The sequence below is a fragment of the Rhinopithecus roxellana genome, chromosome 21 (genome assembly GCF_007565055.1).
Source record: "Rhinopithecus roxellana isolate Shanxi Qingling chromosome 21, ASM756505v1, whole genome shotgun sequence".
NCBI classification, from domain to species: Eukaryota; Metazoa; Chordata; class Mammalia; order Primates; family Cercopithecidae; genus Rhinopithecus; species Rhinopithecus roxellana.
Window position 1 is genome coordinate 8,952,121 of NC_044569.1, and position 16,863 is coordinate 8,968,983.

At 44.3% G+C, this 16,863-nt stretch overlaps 1 protein-coding gene across 2 annotated transcripts in view; it reads right to left on the bottom strand.

Annotated features, from left to right (window-relative positions):
• The window catches only part of RALBP1 (ralA binding protein 1), a 63,034-nt gene extending 51,397 nt beyond the window's left edge, over window positions 1-11,637 (bottom strand). Inside the window, exon 1 of one of the 2 annotated variants that reach the window (XM_010373423.2) lies at window positions 11,475-11,637. The gene's annotated coding sequence lies outside the window, so the exon portion shown is untranslated. Of the gene's footprint in view, window positions 1-10,960; window positions 11,153-11,474 lie in introns of those variants that run through there. The other variant, XM_030926144.1, reaches the window with a different exon arrangement.
• Between the last annotated feature and the right edge of the window lie 5,226 nt (window positions 11,638-16,863).

Genomic DNA, 16,863 nt, shown 5'->3' on the forward strand with positions numbered 1-16,863 from the left:
GTGGCTGAGGCAGGCGGATTATGAGGTCAAGAGATGCAGACCATCCTTGGCCAACATGGTGAAACCCTGTCTCTACTAAAAATACAAAAATTAGCTGTGCATGGTGGCATGTGCCTGTAGTCCCAGCTACTCAGGAGACTGAGGCAGGAGAATTGCTTGAACCCGGGAAGCGGAGATTGCAGTGAGCCGAGATCGTGCAACTGCACTCCAGCCTGGCGACAGAGCAAGACTCCGTCTAAAAAGGAAGAAAGAAAGAATAAGATGTTCCACGCAAACGGTAACCAAAACGAAGCCAGAAAGTCTATGTTAGGCCGGGTGCAGTTGCTCACATCGGTAATCCCAGCACTTTGGGAGACTGAGGCAGGTGGATCACCTGAGGTCAAGAGTTTGAGACCAGCCTGGCCAACATGGCAAAACTCTGTCTCTACTAAAAATACAAAAATCAGCCAGGCATGGTGGCGCATGCCTGTAGTCCCAGCTACTACGGGGGCTGAAGCTGGAGGATCACTTGAACCTGGGAGGTAGGGTTGTGGTGAGCCGAGGTCGTGCCACTGCACTCCAGCCTGGGCAACAGAGTGAGACTCCGTCTCAAAAAAAAAATAAAAATAAAAGAAAGTCTATGCTAATACCAAACAATATAGACTCTCTCTTAAATATTATATAAAGATAAATGGGTAAATCCATCAACAAGATACAACAATTATAAACATATATTGCACATAACAACAGAGCCTCCAAAAGATACAAAACAAAAACTGACAGAATTGAGAGGCGAAAGAGGCAGTTCAATGATAAACGGAGACTTCTAAACTTCTTTTCAATAATGGATAAACTAGAGAGAAGATCAACAATGAAAAAGAAGACTTGAACAACACTATAAACCAACTAGACCTATCAGACATCTATAGAACACCCCACCCAAAGACAGTGTAATACAAATCCATCTCGAGTGCACATGGAACAGTCTCAGGACAGACCATATGTTAGGCAATAAAACATGCCTCAATAAACTGTAAAAGACTAAAATCATACAAAGTACGTTCTCTGATCACAATGAAATGAAACTGAAAATCAGTAACAGACAAAATGTTGGAAACTTCAAAAACATGTAGATAATTAAGCAACACATTTGACAAACACTCAACAAGGTACTCAACAAACTAGGAACAGAAGGGACATCCTTAAACCGATACAGGTTATCAATGAAAACCCCACAGCTGCTAGGCATGGTAGCTCATGCCTAGAATCCCAGCATTTTGAGAGGCTAAAGCAGAAGCTTGAGCCCAGGAGCTCGAGACCAGCCTGGGCAACATAGCAAGACCCTGTCTCTATAAAGTATACAAAAACTAGTCAGGCATAGTGGCTCATGCCTGTAGTCCCAGCTACTCAGGAGGCTGAAGTGGGAGTATCACAAGAGCCTGGGAGGTCAAGGCTGCAGTGAGCCATAATTGCACCACTGCACTCCAGCCTGGGTGACAGAATGAGACCGTGTCTCAAAAAAAAGAAAGAAAAATCCACAGTTAACATTATATTAAATGGTAAAAGACTGGAAGCTTTCCTCCTAAGATAAGGAACAAGACAGGGAAGTCTGTTATTGTCACTTTCATTTAGCATTGTATGGGAAGTTCTAGCCTGGGCAATTAGGAAGGAAAAATAAATAAATAAAAGATACCCATATAGGAAAAGAAGACGTAAAACTATCTCTATTTACAGACAGCATGATCTTATACACAAAACTCAAAAAAATACGCTAGAAAACTATGGGAACTAATAAGGAGTTCAGCAAAGTCACACGATATAAGGTGACAGAAAATAAATTGTATATCTAAACACTAGGCAATAAACACTGTGAAAAACAAATTTAAAAAACAATTTCATTTGCAACATCGTCCAAAAAAATAAACAGAAATAAATTTAACCAGGGAAGTGAAAGACTTGACACGGATAGCTACAAACATTGTGCAAGAAATTAAAGACAAACTAAGTAACTGAAAAGACATCCCATGTTAATGGATTGGAAGACTTAATATTTTTAAAACAGAAATACTACCCAAAGTGTTTTACAAATTCAATGCAATCTCTATTAAAATTCCCATGACTTTTTTTACAGAAATGGATCCTCAGTTTCATATGGAACTGCAAGGGACCCCAAATAGCCAACAAATATTGGAAACAGCAAAGTCGAAGAATTCACACATTTCAATTTCAAAATGTACTATAGAGCTACAGTAATCAAAATAGCACATGGTGCCTGGCATAAGGATAGCTATATCAACCAACAGAATCAAACCAAGAGTCCAGGGGAAAAAACCCAGACATTTGTGGTCAACTGATTTTTCAACAAGGATGTCAGGACCACTCAATCAGGAAATAATGATCTCTTCAACACATGAGGACGGGACAACTATATTACCACATGCAAAAAAGTGGACCCCCTCTGGCAGGGCACAGAGGCTCACGCCTGTAATCCCAGCACTTTGGGAGGCCAAGGTGGCTGGATCACTTGAGGCCAGGAGTTCGAGACCAGCCTGGCCAATGTGGTGAAATTCCCTCTCTACTAAAAATACAAAAATTGGCTGGGCGTGGTAGCACACGCCTGTAATCCCAGCTACGCAGCAGGCTGAAGAATGAGAATCGCTTGAACCTGGGAGACGGAGGTTGCAGTAACCTGAGATTGTGCCACTGCACTCCAGCCTGAGTGACAGAGATTCTGTCTCAAAAAAAAAAAAAAAAAAGTGGACCCCTATCTCACACCATATAAAAATATGGACCAACAACTGAATATAAGAACTAAAACCATAGAACTCTTAGAAGAAAGTATAGAGTAAATCTTAATTCCTTGGATTTGGCAATGTAGATATGACACCAAAAGCCTGTGTAACAAACAAACAAAAAAACAGATAAATTATACTGTAAAATTTAAACTTTTAATGCATCAAAAGGCTATTATCAAGAAAGTGAAAAGACAACCCAGAAAACAGAAGTATTTGTAAATCATACATCTGATAAGCATTTAGTAACCAAACACCCAAAGAACTATTTCAGTAACAAACAATACAATTTAAAAATGGACAAAGGACTTCAGTAGATATTTCTACAAAGTGAATATACAAATGGCCAATGAGCACATGAAAAGATGTTCAACATCTTAGCCACCAGGAAAATGAAAATCTAACATAATACCACTTCACATCAAGATAGCTAAAATTTAAAAAAGCAAATGGCAAGTATTGGAAAAGATGTAGAGAAATTGAAGAATTGGATTATAAAATGGTGCAGTCGCTTTGGGAAATAATTTGGCAGTTCCTTAAACTGTTAAACAAGAGTTACCACATGAGCTGTTTTCTGTCAACACTTCTGACACCACATGTGGAAGTGTTTTTCCATACCAATACAGTTTTCCAACTTTCCAGACACCAACTGAGTGCCCTATAATTCAATTCTGACACTAACTGCCCAGAGTTTATGTCAGACTCCACAGGCTCAGTTCCACAAGACTACCCTCACTTCAGTCACCAGCCATAAGCTGCACACTGCCACCTGTACTTCTGACCAAATAGCTATAAATCGGGGTTCCCACAACCCCCTCCTCATGTTCAATAATTTGCAAGAATGGCTCACCAAAACTCAGGGAAACACTTCACTTATGCCTATCAGTTTATTATAAAGGATAAAAATAAACAACCAAATCAAAAGGCACAAGGGTAAGGCTAAGATGGGTTCCAAGTATAAGAGTTTCCGTCCCGTGAAGTTGAAGCAACACCTTCCCAGCATAAGGATGCATTCACCAACCGAGAATCTCTCTGAAACCCACTGTTTAGAAGATTTTATGGAGGTCCCATGGTAACTGAACTCAAAACCCAGTCCTCACTACCACCACCTCACCATCCAGGGGTGGGACTGCAAGTTCCAACTCTCTAATCCACATAGTTGGTTCTTCTGGCAACCAGCTTCCATCCTGAACTTGTCTAGGGGCCTACCAAGAATCACTTTATTAGCATAAATTCAGATGTGACTGAAAAAGACTTATTACAAATACCAAAATATGCTCTATTACCTCTACTACTCAGGAAGTTCCAAGGATCTTTGAAGTTCTGGGCTAGGAACCAGAGACAAAGACCAAATATATATTTCTTATTGTATAATATCACACTCAGCAATTCTGCTCCTCGGCATATACACAAGAGAAATGAAAACATATGCCCACACAAAAACTTGTACATGAATATTCACACCAGCATTATTCACAATAGTCAAAAAGGAGAAACAACTTAGATGTTCAACTAATAAATGGATAAATGAAATGTGGTTTACCCAGAGAGTAGTTTTGCAATAAAAAATATGAAGTACTAATATATCCTACAATATGGATGAACCCTGAAAACATTAAGTGAGGGAAAGCAGTTGCAAAAGATCACATGTATGGTTTCCTTTATATGAAATATCCAGAATATCTGAAATATCAAGAGATACAGAAGGAGATTAATGAGGGCAGGGGAAATAGTGAGTGACTACTGCTAATGGGAAGCAGGTTTTTTGGGGAAGTAATGAAAATGTTCTAAAATTGACTGTGGTGATGGCTGTACAACTCTGTATATACAGACTGTCCCCAACATACAATGTTTCACCTTGGGATTTTTCAGCTTTACAATGGTATCCATATAATCATTCTGTTTTTCACTTTCAGTATTCAATAAATTAGATGAGATAATTCCACACTTTATTATAAAATAAACTTTGTGTTAGAGAATTTTGTAGGCTAATGTAAGTGTTCTGAGAATGTTTACAGTAGGCGAGGCTAAGCTATGATGTTAGGTGCATTAAATGCATTTTCCACTTATATTTTCAAATTGCTATGGGTTTATCAGGATGTAACTGTGTCAGAAGTAGAGAAGCATCTGCAGTAAAAACCAATGAGGCTGGGCGTGGTGGCTCATGCCTGTAAGCCCAGCACTTTGGGAAGCCAAGAGAGGTGGATCACTTGAGCCCAGGAGTTTGAGACCAGCCTGGGCAATATGGCAAAACCCTGTCTCTACAAAAAAATACAAAAAATTAGCCAGACATGGTGGCACACACCTGTAGTCCCAGCTACTCAGGAAGCTGAAGTGGGAGGATCATCTGAGCCTGGGAAGTCAAGCTGCGATGCGGCTGCACCACTGCACTCAGCATGGGCAACAGAGTGTGACTCTGTCTCAAAAAAAAAAATAAGTCACACAGACCAATGAATAAACACATGCCTACATACCAATGAATTGTACAATTTAAAGGGGTGAATTTTATGGGTACATTAATTATATTTCAATAAAGCTGTTTTAAAAAAGAAAAGCAGGTTCAAGTCGTTGCCATGTTAACAATCTCTCTCGGCCGGGCGCGGTGGCTCAAGCCTGTAATCCCAGCACTTTGGGAGGCCGAGACGGGCGGATCACGAGGTCAGGAGATCGAGACCATCCTGGCTAACACGGTGAAACCCCGTCTCTACTAAAACATACAAAAAACTAGCCGGGCGAGGTGGCAGGCGCCTGTAGTCCCAGCTACTCTGGAGGCTGAGGCAGGAGAATGGCGTGAACCCGGGAGGCGGAGCTTGCAGTGAGCTGAGATCTGGCCAGTGCACTCCAGCTTGGGTGACAGAGCGAGACTCCGTCTCAAAAAAAAAAAACAATCTCTCTCAACCCTTTATCACCCTCTGCTACCACCTCTTTCTATTATCCCCTTCATGGCAAAAATTGATTTATGTAAATAATCTACATATGCTTTTCCACTCTCTAACCTCAACTTCTCAACTCAATGAAACCTACTTCCTCCCCCAACCATTCTATCAAAACTGTTCTCACATAGTTATCAAATTGAATAACCTCCTCAATATCAAATCAACAGATTCTTAATAACGTGTTTCGTTCAACTTTTCAAAGCATTTAAAGTATGGTTTTCCTTTTTTTTAGGCCAGGGTCCCACTCTGTCACCCATGCTGCAATGCAGTGGCACAATCACAGCTCACTGCAGCCTCAACCTCCCAGGATCAAGGGATCATCCCACCTCAGCCTCCTGGGTAGCTGGGACCACAGGTGTGCAACACCATAGTCGGCTAATTGTTTTCAATTTTTTTGCAGAGACGCTAGTCTCCCTATGTTGTCCAAGCTGGTCTCAAACTCTTTGGCTCAAGCAATCCTCCCATCTCAGCTTCCCAAAGTGCTGGGATGACAGGCGTGAGCCACTGTGCCTGAGGTTTTCCTTTTTTAAAAAAAATATTAATTTATATTTTTTCTTGAGAGTTGATTGTAAAGTATAACTTCCTTTAAAAATGATCCCAGCCCAACGCAGTGGCTCACACCTGTAATCCTAGCATTTGGGAGGCCAAGGCAGGCAGATCGCTTGAGCCCAGGAGTTCAAGACCAGCCTGGGCAACATGGCAAAACCCCATCCCTACCAAAAATACAAAAATTAGCCAGGTGTGGTGGTATGTGCCTGCAGTCCCAGCTGCTTGAGAGGCTGAGGTAGGAGGATGGCTTGAGCCCAGGAGGTGGAGGTTGTAGTGAGTTGTGATGGTGCCAGATACCATTTTGGCTTCTATGACATTTTCTCATCATTTCTCTACATCTCCAAACACTTAGGAATTTCCTTTTCCAGCTCTTCTTCTATCTGGCTTTAAATGTTCTCCACGGCCTATTTCCAGAACTATTTTATGTCAACAAACTCTTCGTATTTGGTGTTATCTAAATCAAAGAATTCGGATACCACTCATAATATAGCCTGTTATATTGTACTCCAAATCTACATTCACAATTCCAAAGCAGATGATTCCACCTGGATGTTTCACAGATAACTTCCACTCAATATGTTCAGAAGCTAAAATACTATTTCTCCTCCAATTTGCTTCTCTTCCTGAATTCCCTGTCTCAGTATATTTTACCATTGTCTATTCAATCACCCAAGTTAAAATCCAAGTCATCTTATTCTACTATTTTCCCCTCACTCCCCATATCCAACTGTTGCTGAATCCTATGAATTCTACTTTCTAAATATTTATATTTCCCTCCTCCTCCATATCCCCTCTAACATTGCCTGAGTTTGGACCCTTATTTCTCACTTCGATTACCGCAAAAACCTCCTAAACAGTCTTTCTACATCCTTTCTTACCTTCTCTCCATCCCTTCTCAAATTCTTACTCTACAATTCCAGAATGATCTTTCTAAAATAAAAATCTTGGCCGGAACGGTGGCTCACACCTGTAATCCCAGCACTCTGGGAGGCCGAGGCGGGTGGATTGCCTGAGCTGAAAGTTTAAGACCAGCCTGGGCAACATAGCAAAATCCCATCTCTACAAAAAAAAAAAAAAAAAAAAACTAGCCAGGTGTGGTGGCGTTCACCTGTGGTCCCAGCTACTCGTGAGGCTGAGGTGGGAGGAACGCTGGAGCCCGGGAAGTCGAGGCTGCAGTGAGCCATGATGGAGTGCAGTGAGTGCCACTTCATTCCAACCTGGGTGACACAGTGAGACTTTATCTCAAAAAAGTAAAAAAATAAAATAAAAATCATATAACGTCTCCTTTTTCATTAAAATACATAAACCCTATTATTATCTACAGGAAAAAATAGGAAGGTCCTTGGAACGGCATGCAATACTTTTGAGGATCTGTGCAACCTCATCTTCTGCTACTTACCACCACAACTAATGCTACAGCTACAGAAAACAACTTCCCATTCTCTTCCATATTCTGTGCTGACTGCACCCCTGGCCAGCGCCTTTCCACCTGCCGCGCCCCAGGACACCCCGGCTGCGGGCGCCGCCAGGGAGCTGCTCGCCCTGACTGAGGCCGGCAGGCAGCACACCCTTCTGCGCCTGAGGCAGGCGAGCCCCTAGCTCAGGAAGAAACCCGCGCTCAGGCGGATGGAGCCGACTCTTTTTTTACTGCGTTTCCAGAGGAAGACTAGCCCCGCTACCGCGAAGCCGCCAACCCACCGCACGGGGGGCTTCTGAACTCGGACTCCTGGGATCATGGACAGCACCGGGCTGCCACACCGGGGCCTCCACCACCTGGGCCTGAGCCCCGCCGGGCCATTCCCAAACTTGGGACGCGGAAGGAGAGGCTCTCGGAGCAGAAGAGGCCATCCTGAAGCATAAAGTTTACGTCAAAAGTTTACGTGGAGAAGGCGGTTCCGCTCTGAAGCGTGGTCTGCTGTCCTTTTGGGCGTGAGGCATGTGGTGTTGGCTGTCAAGCCTCCTGGGCCTGTTGGTCCTCCGATTTCATCCTCAGGACATAATGCTCACCAACAGGACTTGCACTGAGTTGACACTCTTGTAGTCTTGACTCCATATGTTTTTTAAAATGTATGTTCACACTAATAATTGCCTACTTCAGAGGTTAATATAACAAAACCAATAAAACCCAGTGACGGTATTTGTATTGGAAAAACAGTGTTCCATGTTCTTTCTCACCTACGTTTCTGTCCACCTTTCCCTCTAAAAGTTCCTTCCCCACCCCTGCCCCAGCCCCCCAATTTCTGCATCAGTCATGACTAACCCTTATTTAAGCTTAAGGACATAAAATATACAGTACCTAATACAGTGCCTGACCTATATAGCAGAGGGTTAAAAATGGGCTTAGCTGGCTTAGGTCTCTTCTTTGTCCTCTCAATGACTCCTATTTGCTTATAAGATAAAATGTAATTACTTTGATGGTCTGCAAGATCCATAATTTGGTCTCTGCCTATCTCCCCAGTTTCAGGTCTTGCCACCATCCTGTATTACACTTGCTATTTTTGCAGATGCTATTCTGTAATTTTAGACTCCCATGCTTTTTCTCACACTACTCCTACCTAAATGTCCATTCTTTCTACGCCTGTACACTTCTTATTTTCATCACCTTCTACATAGTTTTTTTTTTTCTTACAATTTCCCTCTTCTTCAGTTCTCCTTTTCTTCACTTTAAGAAACTGACCACTAGCTCCTTTGTACAGCCATTGTACCCGCATACGTTCTTCAATCAAAACAATCTTGTACTTGTTGACAGTGAAAGAAAGAGATAAGGTTCAACTACTCTGAAGGCAGGAACACTGCCATATGTATCTTTAAGTCCTCTTCACCTGGTCACAGTACTTTCTACATAGTAATTCCTGTATTCTAAATAATCTGCATTTTTCCTTGTATCCTCTTATATAAACTAACATAAATTTCTATCAGGGATCTTTCAAAACAGAAATAATATTCTTTTGGGTTACATTCTGGGCCCGATCTCTTCTTGCCAAGCAAACAACTATGCAAATATAACTGTGCAAATTAAGGTTATTATGCACTTTCTGATAACACTTTCCTATTCTAAATTAGGGGAGAAATAGTCCCGGTAAGATCTATAATTAGAAACAATATTTTGAAGAGATAGCAAACGAAGCTGTATTACATTGTATTACATTGTTTCGAGATACCTTGTTCAAAGAGTTACTTCTCAAAAGCTACTGTTGGGCGGGTGCGGTGGCGCACGCCTGTAATCCCAGCGCTTTGGGAGGCCTAGGCGGGCAGATCACCTGAGGTCGGGAGTTCAAGACCAGCCTGACCAACATGGAGAAAATCTGTCTCTACTAAAAATATAAAATTAGCCAGGCGTGATGGTGCATTGCCTGTAATCCCCTCGGGAGGCTGAGGCAGCAGAATCGTTTGAACCCGGGAGGTGGAGGTTGTGATGAGCTGAGATCATGCCATTGCACTCCATCCTGAGTAACAAGAGCGAAATTCTGTCTCAAAAAATAAAAAACAATGCTACCGTTAACTAATGTACTCCACTTGGATCCACCAGATACTTTGAATGAGAAGTGCGAACCACTCTACTGACCTCCTTCCTACCCCTACTACTGCCACTCCAGCTCACAGTAATGACTTTCACAAAGACAGAAAGGAGTGATCAAATCACCAAAATAACTCTAAAAACAGAAAGTGAGGTGATCCTTCTTATTCACAGTCCCACTTATTCATTTAGAAGTGCCGAGCACGAAAACAAAACCTTATCACATATTCAGCATTTCGTGAATAACTGCCAAGTATGATGGAATACTCCCCAAAGTACCGCAGCCTTAGGACACGGCCACTCCACTAAATAAAAAATTCAGCGAAAGCTTTTCTAACAAGGCTGGATAGTGCACTAACTCAACGGCCAAACGGCTGCACTTCCTGTACATGCACGTTCAAAACACCTCGAATTAACATGCTAGGGACCTTGAAGAACTGTACTAGGCCTTGCTCAAGAGGAAGGCTTTGTAATACTGAATCCCGAAACTTGAAGCAGCAGAATTACTTCAGGGAAGACGCAGGTGTGAAACATTCCGTAAAACCTGTTTCACTCTCACAACGCTCAGGTTTTTTAAAACAGGGAGAAAACTGACCTCAATTAAGAGCATTTTGGCAACACACACAGTTGAACATGAGTTGTGAAAAGAAATCTCAACTCCATCCAGATCTGTCCGTCCATTCCCACGGAAACCTGAAGGAAGGACCGCAGCACCCAAGGCGCCCACTGCTCAGTGCCAGCGGTGGGCGACACCAGGAGCCTGTCCTGGTCCCCTGGGTAAGCCCCGGAGCCTGGCCACTATGCCGGGCACGATCCAACTGTGAGGACTGGATCCCCTCACCTCTGTCCAGGCGCCCCCCAAGAGCTTCCCCGAGGCCTGAGGACTCCTAACTCTCCACCCCGGCCCCCGAGAGCACCACAAACGCGGACGCCACGAAGGGAGGCCCGTCGGCCAGTGGGAGGGACGCACGGCCAGGGGGCGAAAACTGGGGCGAAGCTTTCCCGGGAGGAACCGACGCCGGGGGCAGCCACACCCCCAACCCCAACTTCAAACCCGAGGGCTGCGAGCACCGAGCCCCACACGCTGCCTGACAGAGGCAGGCGCGAGGCCGGCGCGGGAGAGGGCTCCTCGGGCACTCCAGGGGCATCGCCGCGACCCTCGCACGCGACCGCTCCCTGGGACTGACCTGTGCCTGCCGCCGCGCGACCGCCCGCCCCGCCGCAGCCTCCGCCTCCTCGCGCTCACTCTGCCGCCGCAGCCACCGGAGCCGCCTCCTGCGCTGCGCCCCAGGCCGGCCTCGGGCGCCCCATTCCCACCCCGCCCAGCCTCCGCCTGTTTACAATGATTGGGACGGAACAGGACGAGCCGGTCCAGCGCGCACGCGCATTCCCTCCTCCCGCCGCAGCCGGCTTCCCGGATCCTCCTCTCCGCTCAGACGGCTGAAGCCGTCAAGGGCAGGCGCCCTGTGCTCTCGCGCGGGTCGCGCTGGGAGGCGTAGTTCCCGAGGCCCCGGCATCCAACCAGCCAGAAGGCTTCTCGCCAAGGAAGCAAACTACAACACCCAGGAGGCACCGCGCCTCCTTCGTCCCCAGGCTCGCTGAGGAGACTAAAGAAGAGCGCGAGAGAACGCGCCGAGGGTCAGTGCTCTGCAGGCGCCTGCGCAGTCGCTGGCCTTGCGGGATGCGGGGACGGACACTTACCCCGGAGTGGTGCTGGCAAAGGTGTCTCGTGGGCATGTCCTGAAGCGGCCCCGAGGATGGAAAGAGCTTTCCTCTCCACGCTCTGGCCAGCCTGCGCCTCAGCTCCGGAAGTTGGGAACTTTCCTTGCTCTAGCGTGCTTTAGTCGTTCCAACCAGTTAAACCGGCCTGGGGGCCGCCCGCCCTGCCCCTGGGTGGGGCGGCTGCCCCGCCTTCGACTGGGTGTGGGGTTGGAGGAAGGAGCGCCGTAGCCCTGTAGGGAGAGGCGGGAATAAACCTCTGTCGGGAACATCCACGGAATTCCTGAAGCGGGTGTGGGCTTCTGCGGGGCTCCAGCGCGCCCCCGGCTCAGCAGTTACGGAGCAGCCCAGCCCGTGTTTGGCTGGCAGTAGAGATAACTGAATTTCTTCAAGAAGCCTTTCACCCGGGGTTGTTGAGTTGCTCCACTAATGCATAGCGAAGGCTGGAAACAGGGCTTCAGCAGTCTTCGTGTTTTCTGAAATGTGGCAGTTTATTAGGGGAGAGGTGGGACTTGGAATAGACGACCCTTCCCTGTCCCTCGCATTCCTACGTGCAGCACTCTCTGTGGCACTTGGTTGCCCGTGTAGATTGGCCGCTGCTATCCATCTTGCTCTCTGCTCCCACATCAGCTTTGCTCAAAGCGGGCGGTAAATTTGTCTCTAGTACTCTGCGCTTCCTACCCAGTAAAGTTCAACCCCTGGGGCCTTACATCCATTCAGGGGCCTCCCACGAGTGGATGCGGGATGGTCTGAGGTAGCCTTTGGTCTTTGACTTTCGGAAAAGCCTTCTCATGGCCCCTCTCGCAATACAACAGTCTTCTCTGACCACTGGGTTGGGCAGGTGAGCACGGCAGTGACAATTCTCTGCCTGTGACAGCACTGAGTCGGCCAAGGGACAGGCATTGATCCACGCTGGGCCTTATGGAGGCCTTGCCTGAAATTGCTATATGGACACAGGAGGGGAGCAGAGGGAGTTTTCTACTGAGGCAATTGCTGATGGACGTGTTTCTTGCAACCAAGTGGCCTAGCCAAGGTGAGGGTGGGAAAGAGAAGAAAGGGGAAATGGAAAGGGAGAAAGAGCTGGCAGAATGTAGACTATGGTTTCATTTGGAGGCCATGGTTTGTGCAGCTTTTTAAGTGCTGTGAGCATGTGAGCCTAAGTGGGTGAGCCCACTCATTCATTGATTTATTATTTGGAGCCAATGTGTGTGGATATAGAATATATTTGTTGGCTGCCACCTGAGCATTTATTCCTCCCATGTAAGCCAGGCAACATAACCATTCCCTCTAGCAGCAGAGATGGTCACAAGCCCAGTCAGAAACAATGAACCCACAAAGACTTGGGCTGGGGCTTCCAGTAAAACGGTAGCTTCCTTGCTTCTCTAGCATGGTGTAAGTATATGACGCCTGGAAATGTGGCAACCGTTTTCCTCCTATGAGGGGAAACCCTAGAGGGATGAGAGTTTAAAGGGAGGGCAACAAGTAGAGCCTAGGGTTGAAGTCAGTACTGTCAAGTGAATGCGGGAAAGATGGAGAACCACCTTGTGTTTGGTGGCATGGTTTGAGCTGCAGTGTCAAACCTCACCTGTTTGATTCTATGGACTATCCTATAGACTATTCGGGATTGTGAGCAAGGCCATCTTACAGACTATCCAGAATTGTGAACCACAAATTTCCTGTATTGTTTAAGCCAGTTCATATTAAAATTCTAAAAGTCCTAACTAATTCAGTTGGATTTCTTTTACATGACACTGAAAGGTCCTAACTAATACAGGTTCCTACGTAAAAAAACTTTGCAAGGGACTTTCAGCTATGGCTGTGTGGCATAGTCAGCAATTCTCTGCACACAAAACCAGTATAAAATTGGATAAATTGGCAAAAACAACCATTTCAGAGCACTGGAAATCAAACACAGAAAACAATTTGAGAAACATCTGTTCTTCAAAAACAGCTAGAACTTCTAGCAGGAACAGTGGACATCTGTGGCCTTCTGACCTGAGGCTGCTTCTCTCCCACCCTGTTGGACCAGAACTGCAGTTTTGGCAGTGTGGGTAGGAATAGCCAAGAAAACTAGCAGCTTTGCTGCCCAAGGGATGGACTCAATTTGTGGTGGGTGGTCAAAAACCCAAGGCTTTGCCAACTAAAAGTGACAAACTCATATGGAAATGAACAGGGCAAACCCACAGCTGTGCTTACCTGAGGTTATAGTCCCAGGTGGGGCAAATGGCAAGCCACTCAAAAATCTAACAGGGAGATTATAGAAATAAGAGTCATTGAAGAATTATGGTCACACCACTGCACTCCAGCCTATACTTTTTAACTCTGGAAATAACATTCTTTTTTATAGAGTCTACTTCCCCACAGAACTACTCTATTTGTTAATTACATCACACATCTCTGACTGATTGGGAAACTATGCATCTGCCTGGGGTTGACCCAAGAGACCTGTTGAAAAGTAAAAGCAAAGGGAGACTTGAGAACTGGTGGCAACTGTGAATGTATTCCCTAATCCACACACAGATCCATCAGCAGAGGGAAGAAGACTCCCAAATCAAGGTGTTTGAGTGCAACCACTGCCAAATCATTGGCCACAGCTATGCAAACACAGGGACAAAGCCCAGAAAGGGTAAAAATAAAAATGTGAATTTAAAAACAGAGCAAAGATACCAGCAGCCACAGGCCATGTAGAGACAGATTTTAAATCTGTGTAAATCTAGGAAGATAAGTTAAAAAAAATAAAATAACACTAAGAAAAATCAAACATCTAGAATTGCTGCAATATATAAAATATCTGCTTTTCAACCAGCAATCATGGTTTATGCAAAGAAACAGTAAAGTGTCACCCACTCTGAGGAAGAAAATAGCAACCAATAGAAACAGATCCGTTGGGCTCAGATACTGGAATTCAGAAGCAAACTCTTGAAAGTAGCTCTTATAATTATTTTTTAAAAATTAAACATTTTGCCGGGTGCGGTGACTCAAGCCTGTAATCCCAGCACTTTGGGAGGCTGAGACGGGCGGATCACGAGGTCAGGAGATTGAGACCATCCTGGCTAACACGGTGAAACCCCATCTCTACTAAAAAACTACAAAAAACTAGCCGGGCAAGGTGGCGGCGCCTGTAGTCCCAGCTACCTGGGAGGCTGAGGCAGGAGAATGGCGTGAACCCGGGAGGCGGAGCTTGCAGTGAGCTGAGATCCAGCCACAGCACTCTAGCCTGGGCGACAGAGCGAGACTCTGTCTCAGAAAAAAAAAAAAAAAAAAAAGAAAAAAAACATTTTTCAAAGAATTAAAGGAAAATATAATGATAATTCTTTAACATATAAAGGATATCAATAGGGAAATGATTCTATAAAAAATGAAGTTTCTAGAATTGAAAAATATAGTAAGAGAAATATAAATTGTATTACATAATCTCAGTGAAAGATTTGAGATGACAAAAAAAAGTGTACTTGAAGGTAGAGAAATTATCCTATTCAAAAAACAGAAAAATGAAGCAAAAGAAGAAATATAATGACACATCCATAAAAGAGAGGATATTTTTAGCAATAACCCAGACTCAAGGACATAAACTGTAGCTTTAAATAGAAGAAGAAAAAACAGAGAATGTAAACTAGTACAACCACTATGGAAAACAGTATGGAGTTTCCTTAAACAACTAAAAGTAGAACTACCATTTAATCCAACAATCCCACTACTGGGTATCCATGCAAAGGAAAAGAAGTCATTATATGAAAAACACATGCACACACATGTTTATAGCAGCACAATTTGCAATTTGAAAGATACAGAACCAACCTGGGTGTCCATCAATCAATGAGTGGGTAAAGAAAATGTTATATTGGCTGGGCGCGGTGGCTCAAGCCTGTAATCCCAGCACTTTGGGAGGCCGAGACGGGCGGATCACGAGGTCAGGAGATCAAGACCATCCTGGCTAACACGGTGAAACCCCGTCTCTACTAAAAAATACAAAAAACTAGCCAGGCGAGGTGGCGGGCGCCTGTAGTCCCAGCTACTCAGGAGGCTGAGGCAGGAGAATGGCGTGAACCCAGGAGGCGGAGCTTGCAGTGAGCTGAGATCTGGCCAGTGCACTCCAGCTTGGGTGACAGAGCAAGACTCCGTCTCAAAAAAAAAAAAAAAGAAAATGTTATACACACACACACACACACACACACACACACCATGGAATACTACACAGCCATAAAAAGGAATGAAATAATGTCTTTTGCAGCAACTTGGGTGAAGCTGGAGGCCATTATTCTAAGTAAAGCAACTCAGGAATGGAAAACCAAATACAGTGTGTTCTCACTTGTACGTGAGAGCTAAGCTATGACAATGCAAAGGCATAATAATGATATAGTGGACTTTGGGGACTTGGGGTGGGGCAGGGAAAAAGGTTAGGAGGAGGATGAGGGATAAAAGACTACATATGGGGTATAGTGTACACTGCTCAGGATATAGGTGCACGAAAATGTCAGAAATTACCACTAAAGAACTTACCCATGTAACCAGAAACCACTTGTACCCCCAAAACTATTGAAATAAAATAAAAATTATTTTAAAAAGAATATCTACATGAAGAAAACATGCAAACAAACAAAAATCTTAAAATTTTACCTGCATATAGATAACCATTAATAATAGCTTGGTATATCTCTCAGCCTTTGGCATGTGTATGTATATTTTTGAGCATAACAGTTTACTTTGTTTACTAAAACTAATGAAAACTGAAATTGGATTATTAAGACAAAAGTCAACTGCAGAAAAGCACTAATTTTACTAAATTAAATACTGGTAGGGTCGTGGGGGTTTTTGGGTGTTTTTTTTTTTTTTTTTAGTGTTTTAAGTTTTTTGTTTGTTTGTTTTGTTTTGCTATGTGATGTTTGAGAACTACCACTTAATGAATTTGACAGATGAAGTTTGAACATACGGGTAGGGAAATAAGCCAATGATTTGAATTACTTATCTATACAGAAGAAATAGTTTTAAGATTTAAGACCATATGAAATAAACTGGTTAAACTAGAAAAAAGAAAAAATGGTATTAATGAGAGAAAGAGCATGGTAGCACTTTTTATGTTAGAGATCATAGGTAAATATCAGCTGTTATAATTTTTATTAAATATCAAACATCAACCGGGCATGGGTGACTCACACCTGTAATCCCAGCACTTTGGGAGGTCAAGGCAGACAGATCACCTGAGGTTGGGAGTTCGAGACCAGCTTGACCAACATGGAGAAACCCCGTCTCTAACCCTGTCTATGTATTTGTAGTCTCTAAAAAATACAAAATTAGCTGGGGATGATGGCACATGTCTGTAATCCCAGCTACTCAGGAGGCTGAGGCAGGAGAATTGCTTGAACCCGGGAGG